A 6336-nucleotide genomic window follows, 5' to 3' on the forward strand; every position below is an offset into this window, starting at 1 on the left:
TAAAGTATTCATAAGAGCCATAGGTTATGAGAATGATAAGCGCATTAGTCAACATTCGAGGACGAATGTTCCAAAGGGGGGAATAATGTTACACCCCATGTTTTTATACGTGAAAGTACATTGTAAGTTAATTGATGTAAGCTTGAAAATGAGATCCTCTTTGAAAGTATATAAAGAGATTTAATGATGTTACGTCCCATTTTCGCAAGCCTTTAAGAGTTATCATTAGGGGACAAATGTTTCTAAGGGGACATGTTATTACACCCCGTACTTCATACGTCACTGTCATTATGGGATTATCTAATGTAAGCTCAAAAAGGACGAAATCCTTCTACAAGGATAAGAAAGGTTTACCGAAGTCTTAAGTAAGTTAAGATAAATATGAGACTTGATAATCATGATAAGTTAAGATAAATATGAGACTTGATAATCATGATTTAAATTCATTTAAAGTCATGATATGACTATATATGATGTTTGGATATGAAATATAAAGTTTGGGAAAAATCGGATTTAAGTTGCGGAAAAACCGACTAAGAATTTGCCTTGTAATGAAGCTTTTTGAGAAATACATTTAGTAAGATTTATGATGTCTTTTGGGACATATTATATACCAAATTGAAGGTATTTGAGTTTAATTTCTAACGTATTTAATCGTTTATCGATACGATATCGGAGTAGAGATATATTCGTATTTTCGCGAGACTGTGCAAGCAGTACCCATGGGACCCACAAAGTCGGGAAAAATTCCAGAGTGTATTAAAGTCAATTCTCCATCGTTTTAACTCATTTTTCTGATCTAAAACAGTTCCTAAATCCTTCTAAATTCTCTCCAATGGTTCCTCCATTATTCTAGGATGAGAACCTAAGATGAAAACATGAATCCAACTCTAGAAATTCGGTGGTGCTTGCTAGATCGTAGTTCTTCGTCTTATGGCTGTTTTGGAGGGTTCTTCAAAGGTAAGTAACCTAAGATTTCGTGTTGTTATTTATTATTAAGCTAATAATAAGTCCCTCCTTCATATATATTAGAGTCTCAAGGTGATATACAAGTGTTTACACACCAACTTGAACAAAACAAGTTGATTCAAGAAGAGAATACAACTCTTATAGTGTTGTAGTTTGATTGAGGGTTGTTGTGAGATACACCAGCTGGGGATTTCAAGTTGTATCTACTTACTAAGGTATGTAAATCATGTTCTTGGTTGTGCTTAAGGTTAATCATGTGTTGTTTGAGTTGTTTGAGTTAAAATCTTCAAGATAGTAATTGACATGACATAAGGAATCGTTATCTTTTTTTGTGGGCTGTGTTGAGGAGATATATATGGTTGGTTGTGACTGGAAATTGTTATAAATAGTTTTATTATATTGTGTCTGCTATTGTTAAGCTTATCTATGTGCTAATTCAGTGGATTGAAGAAGATAACATGAAAAATAAGAGGTTGACGATAAAGGTTAAGGTGCTAGGCGTGTGGACAATTTTTGAAGAATATTCTTATGATGTTTTGGGATGAAAATGATATGGTAAACATAATTATAATGTTATACAAGTTGTAGGTATATTCATGGAAAAGGAATTGGATTAAATTATATTTTTCTTAATTGTAAATCGAGCTTGCCGCTCAAAATGGTTGTTGAAGTAATCAGAGAGTTTATTGTGAATTATATTGTTGTTGTTTGGGATTTTTGGTGACTTTTAATGACTTATAGGATGTAGTAAAATAGGGGAGGTGCTGTCCGTTTTATTGTAGAATATTGGTTTTGAAATATGAGAGTTATAATATTTATATGATGACGACGAAGTCGGGTTATTCATTGTAGACATAAGAAGGTCATATTGATCTTGGTTGACGATTGGAGAGAAGATTGCAAAGGTATGTTAAGGCTATCCCTTCTTTCCTTTTGGAATGATCCATATGATGCAACAAAACGAGCAAGTACGCAACTTTCACAAATGATTCTATTCTTAGAAGTACTAGGGGTACCCGTGTTCTTGATTCTCCACGTATCCTATTATTCTATCGTCTGTTCATGGGTCTCAAAAAATACGCAAGTTGATAAAGTTTATTTCATGATATTAACCGAAGGCATATTGATCTTATGACATTCCAAAAGATCTTACTGACTTACTTCATTATGCATTGCATTCATTTATACATATACATTGACACATGACCAAATGACGTTATATACACGTATATTATATGAATATGGGATATGGAAAAGGTTATGGTGTTATATACGCACCACCACCTGATCAGCTGGTATACGTTAATGATTTCACCCACAGAGGCCGAGATGATATGATGGTATGCTCTGAGAGGCTTGATGATGTTATGTATGCATATACCTATGCATGGTATGGCATTTATACGCACATGCATGACATTATAAATTTTTCATGATTCACAGCTATTCAGAATTATAAGTTGAGTTCTTTACTCCATGTTTCTTTCTTGTCTTTTATATACTACTGTCATGCCTTACATACTCGGTACTTTATTTGTATTGAGGTCTTTGCATGGGGACGTTGCGTTTCATGCCTGCAGGTCCCGATAGACAGGTTGAGAGTCCTCCTAGTAGGCTATCATCTCAGCGGAAGGTATTGGTCCAGTCCACTTGCTCCGGAGTTACCTATTTGGTCAGTATGATTTGGACATGTATTAATTAGTATGATGGGACCTTGTCCCGACCTTTATGATGTTTATGTACTCTTAGAGGGTTGTAGACAGATGTCATATTTATGGATACTTATATGGATTTGTCGGCCTATGTTTTGAGTATACAAATGATCATGTCGGCCTTATAGGCCCGTATGTCGCATGCATAAGCTTGTATATCATGTTGGGTCATCCCATGTCGAGTATTCTCTTATGTTTAATTCTAGTTATCTCATGACGGCCTTTCCGATTTATTTACCCATGATAGTATGATAATAATGATACATTACGTTAGTACTCGGTTGAGTTAGGCATCGGGTGCCCATCGCGGACCTACGGTTTGGGTCGTGACAAATTGAGGATGCTGAAATTAATTATAAACAGCTATTTTGACTAGAGATGTGGTTATAGACATACGTATGATGTGTGCGTTCTACAACCGGTTGAAACTAATACCGTGTGTTGATATAAGGAATTTGAAATTGATTGGGTGTAAGGAATTGGCTTTAAAGCTTATAAGTGTGGATAAAAGAAACAATCTCCACTGAGATGGTGTTGTCAGACCCTTGTTAAATTTACGGTGATGTATAATCACCCGTGAGTATGTGTGAGATAATGCACTCAGTAATTTAATGTCATCATAATAAATCTTGGCACGTTCGAGGACGAACGTATATTTAAGGGGGGGGAGAATGTAACGACCCGACTTGTCATTTTAAGAATTTATGTCCCGTTCGGTGACTATAGGTCTCGATCAGCTTCATAATATATATTATGACCTACGGGTGTGGTCGATTTTGGTTTTCGGAAGATTCAGAATTAAATTGAAACAACAATTCTTATTTAGAAGCTAAAATGAAAAGAGTTGACCGGAGAGTTGACTTTTGAGCAAACGGCTCCAAAATAGAATTTTGATGATGTCAAGAGTTTCATATGGTGATTTCGGACTTAGGCGTACGTCCGGATTTGGATTTGGAAGTGCATAGGATAATTCAACGCATTTTGGCGAAAGTTGAAAAATAGAAGATTTTTGGAAAGATTGACCGAAGGTTGAATTTTTGATAACGAGCCCGGATTTCGATTTCGGTAATTGGAATAGCTCCATTACATCATTTATGACTCGCGTTCAAAATTTGAATTTATTCCGGATTGATTTGATACGTTTCGGCGCAAAATATAGAAGTTGGAAGATTTGAAAACTCATAATTCGATTCGATGCGTGATTCATAATTTCGGCGTTGTTTGACGTGGTTTGAAGCTTCGACTAAGTTCGTATTGTATTTTTGGACATGTTGGTATAATTTTCTAAGGTCCCGAGGGCCTCGGGTGGATTTCGTAAGATTAACGGATTGGATTTCGGACAAAGGGAGCTGCTGGAAATTTTCTGTTAGCTGAAGTTGGGCAGCAGCTATTGTGATCGCTTCTGCGATGTCTTGGTCGCAGAAGCGACATCGCAGAAGCAAGGTTAAGCTTGCAAAAGAGACTGGGAAGGGGTACTGGACAGAGGTCACAGGTATGACCCATTTTACGCACCTGTGTGATCGCAGAAGCGACCACTGGAACGCAGAAGCGGATAGAGGCAGCTGGGCATAGCTTCGCAGAAGCGATCGTTTTGTCGCAGAAGCGACATCGCAGATGCGAAATTTCATCCGCAGATGCTAGCTTCTTCTGGGCAGTGTACTGTAGGGCTTCGCAGATGCGCATTTTGGCTCATAAAAGCGAGTCCGCAAATGCAACAAATCTGTCCGCATGTGCGAAACTGGGCAGAAACTTAAGGACCAAAAATGGTCATTTCGCCATTTTCGATTGAGATTTTGGAGCTCGGTGTTTGGACGATTTTGGAGGAGTTCTTCACGACTTCGACTTGGGTAAGTGTCCTATATCCTAAAATGATTATATTTCATAAATTAATGGTTATATTCATCATTTATTTCGGATTTAAATGGAAGAAATTAAGATTTTTACAAAACGTTTTAAAAAAGAAAATTTAAGATTTGGAAGTCGAGTAATTATCGGAATTTGATAAAATTGGTATGGTTGAACTCGTATCGGAATGGGTGTTCGGATTTCATAAAAATTTTATCGAGTTCCGAGAGGCGGGCCCCGCGTTGACTTTTGTTGACTTTTTAGAATAAAATTTTAAGTTGACGTTTTATTATCCGGAATTATTTTCGTTGAATTTTAATGAAGTTATACAATTAATTTGGATATAATTAAGCTGTTCGGAGGTCAATTCAAACAATAAGGCAATTTTGGAATATCGACATAGTTTCAAAAAGATAAGTATCTTGCCTAACCTTGAGTGGGGGAATTACCCCTTAGGCATCGAGTCTTATGTGCCATTTGTGAAATGTGAAACGCCGTGTACGCGAGGTGACGAGTACGTACTCGGGCTTATATGTGCAAAAACGCCCTTAGGCATCGAGTCTTATGTGCCATTTGTGAAATGTGAAACGCCGTGTACGCGAGGTGACGAGTACGTACTCGGGCTTATATGTGCAAATTTTATTGGGTTAAAGTCTTAGGCATTATTGTATAGTAAATTAGATAATTGTTGGCATTTATTAAATCATCTATTTGTCATGCCTCAAATCTCGTTTGTTGAATTTATTTTTATATAACAATTTAATGTGATTGTTACTTGAATACTTATGTGAATTCCGTGAGTTTGTTGATTTAATATTTCCTGGAATTAATTATATTATGAATTTTTCATCTGCAAATAATTAATGAAATAAGTTTAAACTGAGGCGTTAATATAATTATCAAGAATTTGGATTAAGGAAGGTGTTGCCCTATACTGAGTATTTTCTATCTCTGTTGATTGTTTTGAGGTTTTATATACGTTGTGTGGAGCCTTGGGCTATTTTTGAGAAATTTATTAATTTTACTATATCATTGGAATTGGTTGTGATCGTTGGGCAAATTGTGATAGGAATTGATTGTGTTGTGTTGTCGTGATAATATCTCATGTAAATTGTTGTGTGATTTGAGTTATTATTATGAGGATATAAGGGTGGCATTTCACTGATGATATTATGTGGGTATAAGGGTGGCATTTCACTGTGGTTATGTGTGTTGGGATATTATCTGGGCAGAGTAATAAGGGTGGCTATTATACGGAGCGATAAGGGTGACTATAGGAGCGATAAGGGTGGCTATATGAGCGATAAAGGTGGCTATTGATATTGTCAGGGCGGAGGGATAAGGAAGTTCATCACAGGAGTGATAAGGGTGGCTATAGGAGAGATAAGGGTGGCAATTGCCAGGGATGATATGTGATGATATGGAGTTATTGTGTTGGTAATTTTTATGTGATGATGTGGGGTTATTGCATTGGTAATTTTCATGTGATGTTGTGATTTTTCTTGTGTTTATTTTTATATCTAGTACAATTTGTCTTGCTGTTTTGGTAAAATTTATAATAGTCTGATCTATATTGAAATTGGGAGCATGTGGCTATTGCTAGGCAGATTATAAAATGAAATGTAGGCACGAGGTGTCGTGGGTAAATAATGATGATATTAACACGTGAATTGTCCGTGTAGTGGTGATATGAAATGTGGGCACGAGGTGCCGTTAGTAAATGATGATGATTTTGGCACGTGAGTTGTCCGTGCGGTTGTGATAGAGGAATTGGAACGAGGTGTCGTGAAAATATGAAAGTGGGCTAAGA

Source organism: Nicotiana tabacum, chromosome 19 (genome assembly GCF_000715075.1).
Source record: "Nicotiana tabacum cultivar K326 chromosome 19, ASM71507v2, whole genome shotgun sequence".
Lineage (NCBI taxonomy): Eukaryota > Viridiplantae > Streptophyta > Magnoliopsida > Solanales > Solanaceae > Nicotiana > Nicotiana tabacum.